General features: G+C 37.6%; 1 protein-coding gene across 1 annotated transcript in view; it reads left to right on the top strand.

Annotated features, from left to right (window-relative positions):
* Positions 1-21,211, top strand: part of LOC119725222 (tetraspanin-18-like) — a 39,409-nt gene that overhangs the window by 2,080 nt on the left and 16,118 nt on the right. The gene's annotated exons all lie outside the window — the stretch shown is intronic.

Here is a 21,211-nt window from a genome sequence, read left to right as displayed (position 1 = left end):
ATCCTGACGCCGCTTTTTTTTTGTCGTAAACTAATTATCTCAATGAAGGACGGTCTGAGTCGTTGCAAAAATGCTGAAAAGGACATGAATCTGGGACTGAAAAACATTTCCAATTCTGCTAGAAAATACTTTGAAAACTGCACCCGTCCCTCCATAGACTTTGTACACAACCAAAGAAGTGGCGTCTGGATAAACAACATTCTTTCCGCTTGAAATTTTTACATTTCATGCTTGAATTGAACAGCAACACTTTTTCGTTGCGAAATACCGGTAGACCCTTTTACGGATGGCCAGCAGACTGGAAATGTGCATGCAGTAAAGGTATGCTACCAGTACACTGCATGTTTGGACAGTTTGCGCTGCTAAAACCCCATTCGTCGCAAAAACTCTCCCAGAAGGCAACGTGCAACATAAATCCGATCGATGTAAAACAGCCCGTGTACATGTACTACCGGTGTACTGTGTATCATGTGTATTCTCTAAAGCGTGAAACCTGTTCCCTTTGTCATTAATTATTTGAAGATTTGTAATAAAAGCCATATCTTCTTTGAGTGATCCACGTTTGCTATTTCCTAGGTTTGCAGTAATGTCGCTAACATCGTGGCTTTGGGTGTGATCCCTGGCTACAGGTTTAGGGCTTCTGATTAGCTACCCTTGAACAAAGACATTGACAAATTGGGGAACCGCCAACTGCCAACATAGGGCTGGATAGCTCAGTTGGTAGAGCACCGGAACGGCAATCCGAAGGTCGCAGGTTCAAACCCAGCTCCAAGTCGATTTCTTTATTCCACTTTGAAAATTATAATAACGAGCATAGTCAGTTTCCATTTGTGATTTATTTGAAGAAGAAAAAAAAAGGAAAGATTTCCATATAAGAAGTTCACTAATTTTCCTCTGTATTGACTAACAAGCCCCCAGATAGCAATTTCATGTCATCAAAGTCAATTTCAGCAGTGAGAAAATACAAGCATTTTCTTAGAAAACTCTTAGAATTTGTCAGTCCAATCTCATAGGGTTTGTACACAGGGTGTTGAGTGAACTTCGTATATGGAAATCTTTCCAAAAATCCACCTCAAAATCTGCATAGTACCGGTACGGTATGTACTGTGTATTCAATGGAGCAAAAGGTCAAGGTGAAATATTGTGCGTGCTTGAATTGGTCGTGAACGCTTCGCTACCACTGAAGCAGAAAAATCCACCTGATGATTCATGGTGTGCAACTGCAAATAAAACAGACGATGAAAAAAAAGCTTTGTAAAATGCTTGGTTAAGGTGATCATAAAACAACCTTTGTTACTACCGTACATTTTTAGCATACATGTCCTGGTACATGTACTGTGTACATCAAATGCTGTAGGAAAAGAATTGTTTAAAAACTCACCAAAAAAATGTATGGAATTTATTTGCGGAGTTTGAATGAGAAATGCTGGTTCTGTGTTCAGCAAGGCGTTAGCCAGCATTTGAAAAAGTATACGGGAAGAATGTAGTATCCAGACTGCACTTCAGCGGTTGTGTACAAAGTCTATGGACTGTGGAGAGTCAAGAATATTTTTTTTAAGTATTTCCTAACAAAATTGGAAATGAGTCTCAGATTCATGTCTTTTCAACATTTTTGCAAGACTGACCTTTTTTGAGATGATGAAGAGAGTGCCATCAGACTGCAACAGTCTTTCCAGTTATACCATAGAGCAAGGACCCACAGGGTTAAATTCTGCCTCAAAATGAAAAACAGTGCATCAAAGTTGTTCTTAAACACAATACCTTTAATACTACGGTAGGTATCCAAAATAGTCTTTAACTTTAAGGTGTCCAGAAAGATGCTCAGATACATGATGTTGTAATGCCTCTGGTAAAAGTGGAAATGTCCTCTTGTTGTGAGCTCAAAAATTAAAAAAAAAATTACTTATTTTACAAAAAAATAAAGACATTAATTAGACCAAACGATTCTAAGATCGAGCAGTAGTGATGTTTTCACATGATATTGTATTTGTAGTCGTCCAATGTATGGGATAAATCATGCTGCATTTTCAGCAAAGTACACCCTACAACATTCAAGTCCCTGAAAATAATAAGAATAATTTCATCTGCGAAATGTATTCATGTAGTTTCATCTGCTCGTGAGTGTTTGCGCTGAAAAGCATTGGTATTAGATTTCCCGCAGACCCACGGACCCTGCAGTTTTAGATTACTACATGCCAGTCAATTGCCTCAATCGATATGACATTGCGAGCCTCTCCATTGCTAGAATATGAGGGTTGCAGTACGAGTTTTTCCCCGTTTCTCGGGGATGTTAAGTAGCCCCCCTCATCAACAAAACGCAGACATCAATCACAACGTGTCGCGTCGACGATGCTCATGGTGACCTGCTGTCCGGGGCCGCGACATTTCATCGTTTCTCGTCGATGCGTTTTCCTGCGACCACCCTGGGATTCTGTGGTTTATTCTGGGCCGGGTAAAGGCCACGGTGAATCAGAATCGTGTTTGTGGTGGCCCCATGTCTTGAAAAAAAATACAGAAAAATCTCCAATTTTATTGTATTTGGTCATTTCACCCTTTTCTGTAATACTAATTGAATGCTACACATTCACCATAGATTAAAATAATGTAAATGAATTTAGGAAAATACAAAAATACATGCAACAAAAACTGTTCCAAAATTCTTGTTGAAGTCAAAATACGGGAAACGCGTACATGTTTGCACAATTACACTGGCCACACACTGATATTACATCCATTATACATGGCTCCAAACTGCTTCTCATTATGATAGCGAGCATGATTGCAGACAAAGTCCATCGCCTAATGACTCTGTCTGCATTTGTGGCTGTGCGTACATAGTCGGCGGACTGCTTTCACTTATTCACGTTCAGTAATTACCGATACTTGGGTCTGGTCATGAAGACCCTGGCTGTCTTGTAATTCGTGTAGGTTTTGTAGTACATGTACATGTTTACGTAATTTTGCAGCATTTCTATTACAGTTTGCCGCAGAAATTCTGAATGTTCAGTATTTTCATATTTTTATGCACACTGTATCGTGTTACTTTTTGTACGAATTTTACAAGTCCTACAGAACTTGATACATGAAGTTAATTTTGTTTCTGTAGAACGTGTAAATCTGGAAAAAAAAAATTGTGTTGAATTAATTTAACATTTAATCAGAAACAACAGATTTATAAATCATGCCACAAGAAGGATCGATTTCTTTGCGATTATTAATTTGATGGCTAAAATAACATCTTCACATTATTTTGTTTGTGCAAAGTACATTTACATGTACCTGAAGTTCACAGATATCTATGCTATCAACTTAATGGGTTTGTTGTACAACTTTTTTTTAATGTATACATTTGTTCATGTCTGGTAAATGATATTTTCCTTTTGTTTTCACTCAATGTAAAACATGCCACTTATTGTACACTTTAATTTAATTAGTATACATGTATGGGCGACTCCCAATACAGTGCGCCAGCGAGAGTTTGCCAGGGAGAGTCCATTTTTTCAACTTTACAATCGACAAAAACATGACCGACTTGCCGCAATTTGAAGAATAGAAATTTGTAAAAAGATTGAGACGCATCATTCTGCCGACATGAATTCACAAAAAAAAAATGCCACCGTGAAAAATTTAAAAAGGAACTGAAAAGAAAAAAGATACTTGAATCATGAACTAACAAAACTGGGCAATTCCACACCAAAGTGGACATGACACCAAAAAATTCAAATTTATGTGACTTGAACAAATTTGGCATCAAATGAAAGCTAAAAGTCTATATTTTCAAGATTTGAAGTCGGAATTTTATTTTTTATACATTTCGGTACCAAAAAATAGGATTATGTAATAATCCTGTTTTAATCCTAAAAATGTGATTAATAGTGATATGAAAGTATTCTACCAATAGACACACAAAAATATGTACTAATGCCATCAGTTTCTGTCATGAGAAAGTATTGGTCTTGAAAAACAGACTAAAACTTGTTTTCAACATTTTGCGTAATTTGTTTCGCTTCAGTGACTTCTAATATTTCAGCCTTCGAAAATGTCCTTCCGTTACCGAAAAAATACATGTTTCTAATTTATTTTTAAAACTTGCAGTATGAATGCATTGAAAGTTATTGTGCAAAGCAAGTTTAGGTAGGCCTTCAATATGACATTATAACTGACACTTCTGTACTTCTCGTTTTTTAATTACAATTAATTAAATCACGTCCTTCCGTTACCAAATTGGTAACGGAAGGACGGTAACGGAAGGACAAATTGTATTTTTATCAAATGTTACGACATTTGCGCTCATGTTTGAAAATTGAAAATCACTGCAAATACATGCATGTATAATGAGCATTGAAAGGACATTCATGTGACCCACCTTCACAAAAGCGGGATAAGCAGGGCAAGGTGTTTATTACAAAGGAAGGCACAGGCATGTACAACATGTACAATCTACATGTACATACCGGTATATGCCGATGTACCAGTACTTGTACATATATGGAGTTGTTGCAGAAAATCAAATCATAAAGTTGCTGCCATCAGCATTCATGGACAATAGAGAAAGATACGAATTCTGTGAAGCCATTCCAGAAGCAAATTAAGTCCAAAATGAGATGGCAGAAAGTACCGCTACTTTGGGGCACTTTCATTCAATTTACATGTGTAAGACATGTGAGGTGCAATCTTTGACAAATTATGCCGAAGTTAACAATTTCAGTTTGGATGTTTATAAATTAATTGTTACTACTCTAAATCATTGTAATTTGATTTCAAACATTGATTTTAGAGTTCAATTAAAAGCAACACCTAACTGAAGCCATCAGTTCTACCGGTAGATGTTTTTACCTTAAATGTACATGTAGGCTGGTCGCCCCCCCCCCCCCCCCACCCTTTAGGTAAACCTTTGAACCTACCCGTATTATTATTAAAAGTTGTTGGTGAACATGTAACCAATATACTCAAAGAGTTCAAATACTGTGTATTTAAACTTTTAAGGATTGAGGTGAGGGGTTTGAAGTCTATTTCTGTAGTAGTCCTGTGTTTGTGAATTATGTGTTGTGGGTTGTTCTCGTTTTTCTTTTGTTATCATTAATTAGCAGGCTTCTATCTTTATCTCAATAGTTTCTTGGGTATAATTATTTATGCCAGGTCTGCATATTGTTGATTTCACATTCAGTTACACATTTCAGCAATTTGTTTCACTTGTATAATTAGTGTAAATTCACATTTTGTTCATGCCATAATTGAGTAAACCTTTTGTCCTTCCGTTACCGTCCTTCCGTTACCAAATTATAATCTGCTTAAAACGTTGTAATTATATTACCGAAACGCTTAAAGTCAAATGAAAGGCGGTATAGTATAGATAAAGCTTCAGGGATTCCATTTCCTACCTTTAAAATATAATTGCCCCATAAAATTCACAGAGTTTACGCAAAACGCGAGTAAGTTGGAAAACCCTTGTCCGTTTTACCGTCCTTCCGTTACCGACCTCATTAATATTCATAATTCATAAACGGGAGGCATTCATGCCCCCCAAAAGTGTGGAAATTGAAGGTAGCATTATAGCAATACAATTGTGACATTTGTTTTCTGTAACTATTAACAGTGTCTGTGATACACACATTTGAAATTTTGTTTAATGAGTGAAAACGTCCTTCCGTTACCGTGGAATTGCCCAACTACTGACCGGACAACTAACAATTTGAAGTGTCCTACGCCATGGTGAATTTGTCCACCGTTTCCCACAATGCACTGCAAAAAATTGACTGTCTGTGGAAACTCTTGATGGGGCAGTGTAATTAGGAATCACCTGTCTTCCTCATAGCATTACTAAAATCAAGGCCGGCCATGTGGTTTTTAAAATTTCTCTGGACACTGTAATGTAAGTGGGCTGAAGTGTACAAGCCCCACCCAGACCATTTCCCCTGCCTTTGTATGTGATCACAGTGCATGGACTTGTTTACCTGTAAAATATAAAAATTGTAACAAGGTGTAATTTGACCCTTGCCCGTCAGTGTACACTACATGTATATTTGTACACGTACCGGTATACGTGTACATTGTCGTGCACATGTACCATTTGGAAATCAAATTATTGGCCATTTGGAAATCAATTTAGTTTTGCTGTCAGTGACCCTAAACATTTAAGTGGCTGTCTCCGAATCCCCGTGCTCTGCAATAAATTGATGGAAAAACAAATTAAAACGTACCGGTATGTTTCATTCCAACCAAAACGTCCGTGTTTCATTTCATATTTGGGCATCTACATGTACAAGGCCTGTGATAAAAAAGTTTGTATTTTGGTCACAAACAGATCTGCTTTGCGAATGTACATGTACTGGTATGTAAACTATCTATACTAATTGTGGGCGGGAACCAGCCTGCCCTGTAAGAAAGGAATTATCCATCTGTAGGCCTATGTAATTTGAAAGTTGTTGTACGGTACATGTATGATACATGTAATTTAATTCAATATATTCTAGGCAGATTTTTTTTTTTATTGATCAATGTCTCATTCAAAAGTGAATGACTTTTGTATTGTTGTAGGCCTATTGCTACAGAAATAACAATTTACAAAAGGAATCTATTTTTCAGGAAGAAACTTGAAAACAACACAGAGAATGAAACTTATAAAATTGTACTGTGCAAAGGACTTGATGTCACTACAGCTAGTCGGCAGAGTCTTGAACTTCTTGTAGAACGGAGAACGTTCCTAGCCAAAATGTTTTATGAGTGATGAGGGTACCGGTACATAAGGTCAACAACAAAAAATACAATGTAGTTCTGCTTTCGGTTTCCCTACTGTATATACGGTACCCTATTCTGACAGCCCCTACTCTTTTTTTTAATGGGAAAAATGAGAAAACAAAACACCCAAAACCAGCAATTACCACAAGTACCTTTTACCCTTGACTACGGTATGCAGACGCCTCCATAGGTACATGCAGACGCCTCCATATGATCGTACACACACAAAAATTGCCCCCCCCCCCAACAAAAATTCCCTACCTACCTACATGTACCCTCTATTTTCCAATGCCATGTAATCGGAAGCAGAACTATTTTTTTTGGCCTAATATTTAAACTGTGTGTAGTGGAATGCATAAATTTGCATCCACATGATCAAGGAGATTGTAAATGCAATATTGGGTTTTGTCCTTCACAAAAGTGGTTGCAAGTACCACCCAAGTAGTGAGTTTGTCTCGCTTGCCCTTGGACAGCACTGAATTATACAATTACATAGGCCTAAGTCATTGGCAAAGGTAAGGCAAAAAAAAAGTCTCTGGTTTCTGGTATGCGCGCGTCGCCGTAGCCATGCGCGTCGGCAAAATTAAAAAGGTTTTTTTTTCAATGTACAGTTGACTCTCGTTAGTACAAACTCTGTTAATACAAAATGCTGGTTATAACAAACATAAAACCGTGCATTTATGTGCACAAGGAATGGGATTGATGTTCCTCTTATTAATACAAAATTCTGATAGCCCTATAACAAACAATTTGGCTAGGTCCGAACGAGTTTGTATTAACGAGACTCGACTGTACCGATACATGTAAGATGATGTCTCAAAACCGCCAAACTCACTAGTTTGACTGGAATCCCGCTGCGGCACAATTTTAACGTGTTTTTAGATGGGGTTACGATCGATTATAAGCTTTATGTGGCCTCTCTGGGCTCCAAAACATTTTGCAATAAATTTAGTCGGGCAACATTTGAAGAAAAAAATGTAAAAAAAAGAAGGAAAAAAGCAGCGTTGCGGCACCACTTTTGGGGCAAGCTCCATGCCAGAAACCAGAGACTTTTTTTTTGGCCTAAAAACCGAACATGTAAAACTTGGATTCATAGATTTGTTTGCGGTAAAGAGACAATAGTGAAGTAGGAACTTCAAGTGTAAAAATGCTTCCGAGGTCAATGCTATCATGTACATGCGAAAGAGCTGTTTGCTATTAAAAAGAAGGAAATTCCTGTTTTGTTATTTGATACCGGTAGTTTGGCAAAATGACAAAGAGGAACTCGAGCATGAAATAAAAATGTATTAGAAAGTTGTTTTAAATTATACCTGTACATTTTACAAAATTATTTGTACATTTTTATTGTTTGAAATTTAAACTTACATTGTACATATTCACATACAGTGCGTACATGTACATGGTAGGTACATGTACATGTACAGGTATGAACTAAATATGTGTATGAATGGGGGAAAACGTATTGTCATAACCCGCGATCTTTAAAACGTAAAATCTTACATTATTACAATAGTATATACATGTATATACAAAAGTATGTGATATTTGAAGAGTTGAAAATGTTACAAAATGTGATACATTTTGAAAAGAGCACAATCTTCAAGCATTACTGATGTGAAAACTGCATGCTGATACCATCTTTAGTTCAAAAATTATGGAAGCCGGAACACCAAGAGATGTGATGAAGTGATGTGATGAAGTGGCCCTATTTTGGCTTGAATCTCCAAATGAAAATTCCTGACAAAGGACCCATTAAGCTTGATTGCATCACATTTGTTGACGTAATTATCTGACAGACATATAATTTTGGTCTCAATTCAATTAAGTTTTAAATGAGATATTCGTCTACAAACAATTTCCCTTGCAAGTGAGACACCTACACATGTACATGTACATTGTACTGTACACGTACATGTACATGTACGTATGCATACAGCGCGCTGTTATGTATGTAATGTAGAATGCATAGCTATCCCCCCCCCCTGCATTAAATCAATGGGAGCTGTTAAGAGAAGCGCGTTATCATCATCCGTAATGGTGGACGCGCAGTCCAACCGACCCCTGGATTCATGAGTAATGATCCCTCCTTGTTGACCAGCAATCCGGACTTTGCATTCAGCTGTGATGAAAAGAACCATTCTGTTTTGTTCTTTTTTCTTCTGCGTGATCGAGGTTGCGACGATGACGACGGGAGGCCTAGTTTCTATTTTTAAAACTCCGGGCGTGGACGTCCATTCGCTTCAACAGCTGTTTGGCAGAGACAGAGCGATTGGAAGGTCAATTGTATGCAGGGTGAATGCTGAGGGAGTGGTGTTCAATGACGTGTGTACCGGTACATGTTCATTGTGAGTTGGTCGTGTGTTAGTGTTATGCATTTTGGAATAATTTAGTTTTCGGTTTATTGGAAATCGAATTTGATCGAATAGTGAAATATTTCAACACTGACATTGAGGTTTTAACACATTTTTATGAATATGTATTAATCACAAATTATTGATGTCAGTTTTACATACTATGTGCAAATGTATGCATGTCATGCATTTTCTGTATATGTACAAAATGTACAGGTATGGCTGATATAATTTGACAGATATGCAAATTAGGGGCTAATAATCCTCACAAAAGCCTCAAATCATGCTTGTAAAGTGGCTGTGCACAAAATGTGGTATTTGACAAACAATAAAACCTCCACAAAAAAAATATAAAAAAAATTAATAATTGCATACATGTATACATGTACAGCCTCAATCCTCCAAAATCCTCAGTTATTTCGTGAATTAACATGTGGTCCTTGGGCGGTGACCACTGCCTCAATCCTGCAAAATCCTTCAGCTACATACCAGTCAATATGTTTAGGCAGAGCCAGTGACATCCTGGAGCAGTGCGGAGGACTTCAAGTATAATATGTGTGCCTAAATTTGTGCACGCCTGGGCATAAACAACACAAGGTCCGGCCTAAGACCTTGACACAGTGCATCCTCCAAAATCAGCAGCCTCAATCCTGCAAAATCCTCCATTTTGCAAAGAGGATTTTGGAGGATTTGGAAAGGTTCGGGTTAATCGCAAATTTCAATTTTTGATTTAGTCATCGGAGCAGACTGGTATTAATTTGTAATGAACTTTTGTTTCATTGCTTTCATTGTCAAGTACTGGTACATGTTTTAGAAATTCTCAAAATAGAGTGGAAATAATGATTATACGCTGTATACTAAAAAAAACCACAAAACATTGCAACAGTTTGCGGCCGACAAACGAACCTGTTTGTCAGCAATGATGTTAAGTATAAAATTAAAATTATCAAACTACATTACTTGTGTACATTTTTGGACAATTTCTCATACATACGTACTTCCTTGTTCTCTAGGTGTGTATTTTTTTCCCAGCTACAATAGTAAGTATAGTTTCAAGTAAGAGCTTTGCCTTGAACGTTATTTTTTTTATAGTTTAAACTACAGTATATGCAACCCTTGCTCTGTTTGTATTCCTTCCTCCATGCTCTATGGTACAACTTATTACTGAAACCAAAAGTTCCCTGTGAAATCACAGTCTGGAAAGTCATTGTTGGCATACTTAATAAGAACTGTTTGGACTTGCCACATTCTTGTTTGCTCTGGGGCCTTCCCTTATCAGTTTTGTCCACAAGTAATGGCCGTGGGTAAATAGGCTCTGAGGTTTTGATAATATTATACTGTACCATTCCAATCCTATCAAGTATCATTGAGACTTGAGAGTGAACCATGGTTAGGTTCTGGACAAATAAAAAAGCTGACTGCATAAAGTTCCGTGCATTTTTTTCAGTCCATTTTGCATGTTTTGTGTTTGTTTTGCAGAATTTCATGACGTGCAGGGGTAAGCGTACATGTACATGTGCGTACATGTAATGGTACATGTACATGTACTGGTTCATGTACATGTACATACCTACATGTACATAATAATCAGCGAAACCGTACGTGTACATTGAAAATATGTACGGTACATGTTTTTTCTCCAATCATGCCAAAGAAAAATTCATTGCAAATAAGTTTATTAATTCTACACTTGTTGCTTTTCGTTTAAAGATATAGTCCATTTGTAATTTGTGCATTTTGTTCATTCCTCCATGTTTGAAGCAACAAAAGTGTTCAAAGTCTAAAGAAGGGTACTGAACAAATAACCTGATGAAGTTTCAGCTCAGCTTCAGCTGCATATTCCGAGAAAAACAGCATTCTAGGATCTCAATTTCAAATAAAAAGTTGCTGATTCATGTTATGAATTGGGCCTAAATTCAGTGTCCGAGACACGTTCTCACTGAGCCGATTGCAGCTACGCGATGTCGCACACCGATTTGACGAATTATAGCAACTGCGTGTGCGTCGTGTCAACGCTTGCGTGCGCTTCGCCGAATAAAAAAAACACGGACCAACGGTGCGTCTTGAGATGCACCGTTGGAAAGGCCTTCTTTCGTTCATTACTTCAAAATGACAGCTTGCCAGAAAGAATAATTTCACAGAGAGTTTAGTCCCCTTACTATCTTTCAACCAAGTATGTTTTTCAACTATAAGTCCGCCAGTTACTTTTCGGATAGCTGCAAATGATGGACTATAGCTTTAAGAAACAAAGAATATTGTCAGCATTCAATCTTAATCACTTCTTTTCTCTGGAGATCAAAGAGATGAAATGAAGCCTCTTGCCCGCGGGAGTACGCAATCGTTTTCCGTGACAAATTGAATTGAAGGTGTTCCGTTTGATACGCTCTCATTGCAGAGTCTGTGGTGATGACGAGTGCTTCAAGTTGTCGTTTAACACCTCTTCATTAAATTGCTAAAATGCCGGGGCTTTGGAGATATCTTCTTTATTCATGCCAATGTGGTGAACAGTATAGCCCATAATGGGTTATTGTAAAAAAACAGAATCAAGCGAACAGACTGTGGTATCAGCATGCAGTTTTCACAGCAGTAATGCTGAGATTGTGCTCTTTTCAAATCTGAACTTCAAAAATTGTTGACCAGGGTCGACAAACGACTCATGTAGCCTGATCGCATCACATATGCTCCCAAATCACCAAGTTACAAATGTAGGCCTACTGTACATGATGTCAATATCTGCCTCATTCTGCCTTCACGGTACTAGAGGCGTAGTGCACCGGTTACATGTACACAGTACCGGTGGCTCTAGTCCAGCTCTCTTGCGAGCTTTTTTTCATCCCCGTTAAGACACAGCCTCCCCAAGAGAGTCTCAGAGAAACAGGTTCTAATTTGATTGCATCAAATTGACATTCCGATCACAGTAGTTGGCACCCTGGGGCCAAACGATAGATAGAGACGGTCTAGATGTAAATTATGCATCAGGCCTGGCAGGGTGGGTTCTTTGCATGCTATGAGCTGCCACATTGATCACTATATAGACACAGTGCTGGATGTGTTAACTTGAGACAAGGGTGTATTGTGACTGCAGGTTCACTCTCATCTTGAGCTACTGTACCTAAAGTGTGTACACATGTGCATGATGTCTTGGCAGAATATGGATATTTTTGGCAGAGTGTGGATATTTTTGGCAGAATGTGTATTTTTGACAATGTGGATATTTTTGACAGAATGTGGATTAGAATGTCCACTATGGATAATTTTTTGTGGCAGAATGTGGATTTTTTGACAGAATTTGGATACGGTACTTTCGGCAGAAGGTGGATATTTTGGCGAAGAATGTGGATATTTTTTGGCAGAATGTGGATATTTTTGGCAGAATGTGGATAGTTTTGGCAGAATGTGGATATTTTTAGTAGAATGTGGATATTTGACAGAATGTGGCTACATGTAGTATGTATTTTTGGCAGAATGTGGATATTGTAGAATTTTGACATGACAATGTGGATTTTTTTTTACAGAATGTGGATTTGTTGACAGAATGTGGATACTTTTGTTAGATCAGGGGTGTGAAATCTCAGCTTTAAAGCTGATTTCAGCTTTTTTGTTTTGGATTTCAGCTTTTTTCAGCTTTTTCCTTCACTTGCTGTGTACAAAGGTATAGGAGATTTCCAAAGTTCAGCTTCTTTACACTTTTTTCAGCTATTTTCAGCTATTTTTATAAGTGGTCACTCACACCCCTGTTAGATCATGGAGGTAGAATTAGACCTCCATGGTTAGATGTACCGGTACCAGTACATGTACACATGTTACACTTTTACCCTGCGTACTGGTACAGGTACAAAGTTGAAATGTCATAACTTACCTTTGAAAAATGAGTGCCCAAATAACTTGTATTGATGTAGTTCTCAACATGAAATATATGTGACGTTCATACACGAGTGTACCCTGTTTACATGTACAATGAACATGTACATGTACAATGAACATGTACAAATGTACATGTCACATGTACGTGTGCTCTATTCTTGAAATATTGACCAGTTTGGCATGTCATCTGACAGCCAAGAGATACATGTGTCATATAATAAGCTCCCAATTCAGTTCATACACTGGCAAAATAAACATGCTCCCTTCCACCGATGTGTGAACAGCGAGAAAGGCGCGCTCCTAAACCAACGCAGTATAAACACTCGATGCTGAGGGGCCCATCTAAATCAAAGCTCTCACGACGCGAGGCTGTTGACTCGTTAGCCGTCGTTTCGGTTGCGTCAAAGCTTTTTACGATATTAAAAATTGTCACAGTTGTGTAGATTTATTCCGTGTAGTGTACAATACATGTCTAACGGCTTGGCCAATTAAAATATTAAAGGGACACTGTGTCCTGGAACAGCCCAATTGGGCTACAAAACGCGCTTTGAACGAAATGATGTTCATCGGAAAGAAGATTTAAAAGTTGGATATAAACATCCACGCAACTACCAGTATCCTTTAAAAACTGGGCATTTTTTGTGTTATTGCGAGAATTTTGTACAAATGTGTACATTGTGCATGTACCGGTATGCGGTATGCGTGCATACAATTACATTGTGTATTGTAATACAAAAGAATTCGTCTCTGGAACAGTTGCTCCAGTTCATGTTTAGCTCAAGCCAACATTCATGTCATTCACCGACACGCAATGTAGGCCCTATGTACATTGTAGGTCATGTTGAGTTCATAGAACCTAAGTGGACGTATTCCAAGGAACGCACTATTTCAGGGACTGCCTCGTTGTACAAGTTTTAACCTGTTTCTAACCGGTACATCTTCAATTTAATCTGTTGTAATTGAATGGCACGGTTGCGGATTTGTATTGAAGCGGTTAGTACCCAACCGCTGATGTCATGAAGTGCCCGACCGCTGATTTCAGGAACAGGTTCCAGATTATTGTAACATGTACGTCACAAACAATGAAAAAGAAAGGTTTTGAATGTCATTTATGGGGAATGGAAAACAAAACAGATTCATGCTCACTCCACACAAATGTATTTTGCTGTATTGACGCACCGATGTGGTGCCGGTAGTACCAGTATTATCGTGCGGCCCCATATGAACAATGTGAAAAGTAACATCCGAGATTTACATTTTTAGGTTGGGTTTCTTTAACAGGTACCGTATTGTACCCATGTTTTTTGCAATCAGGAACCCAATTCCTGTACTTACTGTGCATGTAACCCTAGAAATGATACAAACAGGATTGACTGTTATTAATGCAATACACGGCACTAAGATCCACAAAGAAGCAACGTACCGGAAAAAAATTCTCAAATTGCAACACGTACAAAATAATGTAAATTGTAGAGTAATGAGTGAAATAAAACTACATTTTAATGTTTCTACTAAAACCTACACATGTACATACCGGATTTCCTGGTACATTGTGGAAAACGTAATTAGAGTACCAACATATACACGTATGTGTACAATTCAGAAACATTTCCGAGACAGTGGGCAGATTTCCCTTTTCCAAACTTACAGTAGTTGTTGATGAGGCACAGTTTTCTGCTGGAAAATCGAGATACATACTTGTATATGTATATGTATGTATCTGGATTAAATTATTTATTTAAGTAGAAACTTTTCTGCATACGGTAAATGGTTTAAAAATGAATTTTACAGGATCTCAAATGCTTTCACTAATGTTTCGGTTTTGATTTTTTCTGAAAACTTGAAATACATACATGTTTATACAATCTGCATCATGGGCTCAAATTTATTTTAGAGTGAATTTTACAATCGGAAATTTTGAAACCCTGAATCACGTTCTTCATGTTCTTACCATGGATTGTTTGTATACGTACATACTTTCACACAACCATCAGACAGTCAACAAATATCTCAAGACTTGAGATTAAATTAGTGATGATGTTTCATGAGGGATTGGCGTCCTTTCGCAGAATGGCATTTGTTTGTAGAATTCTCAAGCATGAGATTTTTTCTCAAGCCTTGTGAGTTTTTTTTTTTTGACATCATGTGAATAGGCTTTTGATGCCTACACTACATTGAATGGTCATACAATAAATTAAGTTCAAGGCAGTTATGTGATTGTGTTTTTTTTAATGAATGCAATTTCCTAATGATTTATTGATCTTGGGTCAACTGTTTTTTATTGAACATCTGTTTCATTTGCTCCTAAGGCTGCCAGGGTGGTTTTATTGGAGGCTTTCTGTGTCATTAAAAGCTCACGCGTATGACAGTAATAAATCTAAAAGGATCAAATTTCTTAAAGCTGCAGGTACCGGTACATACGTGTGTATAGTGCACACATACGGGTACTGGTATTGAATACAATTGTCTATTTTGAAAGAAAAGTATTTATAGAATCTAGTATCCCCTTTTATTTTGAAAGTTTTATAAAAGAAAAAACAAAACAAAACAACAATCTTTATTGATGTATACATGTACATGTACTACAACACCTGAAAAAATGTATTTTCAATAAATTCAGTGTACATGTACACATGTACCGTACCGAACATGTATACATGTACATGTACGTACATGGGTACATGTACATATTTGCAAGAGTACAGTTAATGCACATGTACATGTACCAGTACCGGTATTTTAAAAAGTTCATATGTCGGGTGTGTTTAAAATACAAAATATGGAATTCATTTTATACATGTATACTGTACGGTATGTACCGGTACCGGTATTTACCGGTTCCTGTATGTAGAATTCTTCACTTTATTGCCCATTGGCCAATCCCGGTGCTCATGCAAATGAGGTCTGCGACCAATAGCCAATGGAGGTCAATGACTCATTGTGGACAATTTGAATAATTGATACAGGCCTGTAGAACCAGTGCAGTGTAATTGTATGTTAATTACGGTAGTTTTACAAGTACATCATGTACATGTTGTACTTGAAGATGTACACACGTACATGTACTTGTACCGTGCGTATCTAAATTGAAAGTGAATATCTATTGTACATGTCCATGTGTACGCAAGGATAAAAGCAATTTAAACAAAATCTAATTTTCGGGGTGCACTCGATAATAATCACAGACAGATACCGATACTGTATCTATTAAAAAATATTGACGTAATTAATGAAATTGCTATACATAATGTCCTATCATCAGCCTGCATACAGTGGACACGTGCATTTAAGTGCTCAGTGTAGGCAGAAATGTGCATGCAATTTAGGCTCCTCATGTTTCCTGCGTCCCTCATTGTAATTTTATTCCAAAGATGCGACCCTGGCTGCATCACCATGGAAACAACAGGTTGCCATGGCAGCCGGGGGGCTCACGAGGGGGACGGCTTGCACAGGTGGGGATATTGTGTCTCTGTTCTCTCTTGTCTGCGAGTCGAGAAAGAAAAAAAAAGAGCAGTTTTAAAAAAAAAAAATTAGTTCATCTGAAACCTGTTTGAAAATTCATAGTGAGTTTGGGCAAAACAAATTGGAGAATTTTTTAACAAATACTAGTGTTGACAGTAAATTTTGTTTTATAGGTTAGCTTTTGCTGTAATTTTCAGAAATGGATGGATTTCAGGGTTACTAGCAAATTCTATTGTACTGACCAGTTTAATCCTAACCTTCCCAAATCCTCCAAAATATTTTTGGCAAAATGGAGGATATTTTGCAGGATTGAGGCTTTACTCGGCAAAAGTGTGTGGCTGATTTCGGCAGATGCACTTTGTCAAGGTCTTACTCTTACTAGCCGGACCTTGTGTTGTTTATGCTCAGCTAGCTAGCCGTGCATAAATCTTGGCCTATATTCTACTTGAAATCCTCCGCACTGCTCCACGATGTCATATGGCTCTGCCTCAACATATTGACAGTGATTGCTGGAGGATTTTGCAGGATTGAGGCAGTGGTCACCCCTCCAAGGACCACATTCAAGAAACAAAGGAGGATTTAGCAGGATTGAGGTTACATCCTAGCAAAATTTCCTGGGCACTTTTGTGTTAATAGACACTGGAGAAAGCAAGAAAAAAATTCTGTACTTGTAGTCTGGTTCCCTGACCCTACTTCAGATGCAACAGAGCGATTTATAAACGTCGGGGAATTTTCAGGTCAGGGAAGCAGACTAGCTGGCTTGCACTCCTTAACGGATATATGTAACTGATTGCAAATAAAATTTGGACTAGCTAAATTGGTACATTGTGCAAATTGGGGGCAGTGTTTGAAAAAGTAGGGTTTTTTCAATGATGGTCGGCCGACCATCGTTGGAAATTGATAAACAATTCTACTTTTCTCGAAAATGATAGCACACCAGGCGCCATGAATTCACAGGATGCTTGAGACTATTTTTACAGTCAAGCACCGGTAAGGTATTTCATAATACCGGTACATGTTAACTCTGTTTTTGATGTTTGCAACTGTTTAATATTACCTTTAAAGTTAATATTTTTAAAGATTCATCCATGTACCAGTACCACTGTTTTATGTCATTAACTTATAAGCTGAGCTATACATTGTGTATTTTAAGCACTTTTTTTCTTTTTAGTGATTAATTCCACACGATCTGATACCAGCACATAAAGTCAGCACAATTTCATCAGCCTTGCACTCTTAATCTCTAACTAATCGTAAATGCCACAGACTAATGCATTAATTAATCATTTCAAAATAAAAAAGTACTGATGAAGGTAGTAAAGTGAGATTCATCAATGCATGTGAAAATAAGTTAGTCACGCATAAAGGCTTTTATATTAAAGGGAATGTACATCATTGGCTTTTGCTGTAATTTTCAGAAATGAACTATTTGAGGGGTTAGTATAATAGATCAAATATTGTTACACTGACATGTTTCAAGTTGTATGTTCGAAAATGCTGAAAAAAACAAGAAAAACAAAAATGTTCAAGTAGTCTGGTTCCCTGACTCCACTAAGGATAAAATGGATTAATATATAGATGCCGGAAAATTGTAAGGTAAGGGAACCAGTGTAGCTGGCCTGCATCCGTTCATGAACATGTAACCAATAGCAAACAGAATTTGGGCTGGAAAAAAATGGTACATTTGGAGCAGTAGTTGAAAAATAGTTAGGTTTTTCCAACGGTGGTCGGCCGACCACTGTTGGAAATGTATACATAAAATACCATTTTCTTGAAAATGACTTCACACCAGGTGCCAGAATTTTACAGGATGCTTTAGACTGTCATTTACCAACATCCTAGTAAGGTATTTCATGAAAACTTGATAGTTTTATTTTTCGATGTTTGCAAATGTTGTTTATTCCCTTTAACTTGGCTGTGCTCCCCTAGTGCCTTAGGCACAATGTCAATTCAGTTGTACATTTATGCAGTAAGAGGCACGTACATTGTACATTAACATGTAGGTCTACATCATACATGTGTGCCATACCTGAATGCTCTCTAGTCTGAGTTTTTCATAATTTGAAATTTGCAAAGAAGTGCGAAAAACCTGTAGGCTGTAAATTATACATGTACAGTGAATAATTCCCTTGTATCAGCTCTGTATGTAATTCGCATTGCATATGAGGCTAGGTTTTTTTTGCTATCCAGAATTTCTCCAAATATACCGGTACCTACGTGTACATTTTTGTACATGTACCGTACATCTACATGTACATGTACACACTGTACATGTGTACAATGTGTGCTTTTGCTGTATGAAATAAGCTGCAAATTACATGTACCGGTACATGTAGTCACTGAGAAATTGTTTGTCTATTTTCGCTTGTTTTGCATGACCTGTTTAATCTAAATTTATCGTAATTTGAAGAAAGTGCCTTTATGTACGTGTACATGGACATTAGGCCATTACGTATGTACTATGCGTATTGTACATGTAAAAGGGGTGTGGTTTAGTTGTACATGTACACGTATGTACCGTACTTGTATGTAAATGTGATGAATATTATCAGGCAATTTGCATAGTAATATTACAAACTTGCACGGGCTGTTTGAAACCATTAGTGCATGACAGTCACGAAATGTCTTATAAATATTTTAAGGCATTAACTTTAATATCCCCAAAGGAAAGAATTTTACATGTGTGTCTGTTAGTCTGTTAATATTTTCATAATGAAGTAAAGAGGTTGTGGAATGCTCGAAGACATTTCCGTCATTTTTCGGCTATATGTAGCCCAAGGTGTGATGAAATAAAAACGACTATTGTGTCTGTCATGAAATGAGTACAAAAGGTACTTTTGATAGCTGTTTTTCAGGTCCTGTTTCGACCCGAACGTGCAATTTGTGTAAAAGTCGTCATTGGGGGCAGCAAACAAAACATAGTGAATCGTGACGTAATAAACAGGACTCCCGATGCAGCGTAGTATAAACGAGTCCTGTTTATTACGTCATGATTTACTATGTTTTGTTTGCTGCCTGCAACGACGACTTTTACACAAATTGCACGTTCGGGTCGAAACAAGACCTGAAAAACAGCTCTCAAAAGTACCTTTTGTACTCATTTCATGACAGACACAATAGTCGTTTTCATTTCATCACACCTTAGGCTACATATACCCGAAAAATGACAGAAATGTCTTCGAGCATTCCACAACCTCTTTAATCTAAAAGTAATAAAAATATAATCTGAGCCTCAGTGCTCCTACCACGTAATTTAAAAATTTGCTGTTTATTACAGGCCCAAGTCAGTCAATTTGGAAGTACATGTATAACGCGTTTCAGAACCGGTAACTTTATCTTTTTAAACTAAAATGAGAAATGATTTGGTATGACATCAGAGGTACAGGTAGGCAAGACACATTAAGCCAAAGATCGCAACGTCCGCGATGTTGTTTTCAAACATTTCCTGAATTGAGCCATCCATCACTCGTTCCATCCCAGATCTTAATCATCCAGAAAGCCAGAATTCCCCCGTTCCGCATCTTAGCCTCTGCACTGTCACACCTGGTGCGTAACACATCTCAACAGCCAGCTTATCAAAAGCCTAGTATTACATGTATTTCCCTGAGGATTTTATCTAAAACTCGGCCTGGGAAAAACAGTGTCTTATAAATTTGCGGATTTCTAAGAAAATGTGCAAATGCAGTTCCTGTACTGCCTCCAGAGTGCCCTGCCTGTTACTCCTGCCTGCCTGTTGCTTTTGTCAATTCAGAGATATAATCAATTTAGTGCGATACACCAAAATCGATTTTGTGCCACTTTTATGCATGGGCAGAGTTGTTTCGAGTACTGTGCCATGCTGTCTTGAAGCTCACACCAGAAAGTGGCACAAACTCGATTTTTGTGTTCCGCAGTAAAGTGGAGTTATCTCTGGATTGACAAAAGCAAATGAAACAAAAAGTATTGGAAAGCCTGGTCTTTTTTCTTTAATGTGATGCCCAAAACGACTTACTTATGTTGAGATTTAATATTGAAAAAAAAAAATCGTTTTCGATTGTACCATTTGTTTTTAGACAGGCTGTAGCCTACTAGTAGTTTTAAATATACACGTAATAGTAATATAATAGTAACAATTCTATACTGCCCCAAACTGAACAACACTGTGTGGTTAAATTCATCCAGTGATGATTGGGAATAGATACAATGTAATACAGTGTAGTAGTATTAGTGCTATATTGTAATGTACCAGTATACTACATGTACATGTATAGTGCTTGCAGCAGTGCAGCAATGAATGATAAAATCCAAAATATTAAAATTTAGACCCTAAGTTCCCATCAAAATTTGAATTCACGCCAAATTTTGTTTCCAGGATGATTTCATCTTTCTGGGGAGAGAAGTAACACCCCTTGTATTGTGCTTATGGGTGTCATTTATAGAAAGAGAAACTTTTCATGCTTTTGGAATTTTCCAAAGTGTCACCAAACTTTGCGTCAGTCAATGAAGTTTGGAAGGGCCCAGCCCAGTGCATTGAGCAATGCACCCTGACTGAGCATGATGACTAATACTCAAACTCAACCCACTTTGAAAAGGACCCCATTGTTACAACCCTCACCCTAAACAAAAAGAAAGGTCTAGCTCTTTTTTGGGAGGCAATGTGTGTGTATACAGATTGTTCGGTCAGCAGTGATTTGCACAGGCAGTACTGTTCATGACCTAACAATGGCGCTGGAATGCCATTGTAGGCGGGCCATGTTGGTCCAAAATCTTGGGTACGGTCCACAATTCATGTAAAATTTCCATTCTTCATTTGGACA

This window comes from Patiria miniata, unplaced genomic scaffold (genome assembly GCF_015706575.1).
Source record: "Patiria miniata isolate m_02_andy unplaced genomic scaffold, ASM1570657v1 HiC_scaffold_1, whole genome shotgun sequence".
In the NCBI taxonomy this organism is placed as follows: Eukaryota; Metazoa; Echinodermata; class Asteroidea; order Valvatida; family Asterinidae; genus Patiria; species Patiria miniata.
This window is presented reverse-complemented; position numbering and strand designations above follow the sequence as displayed.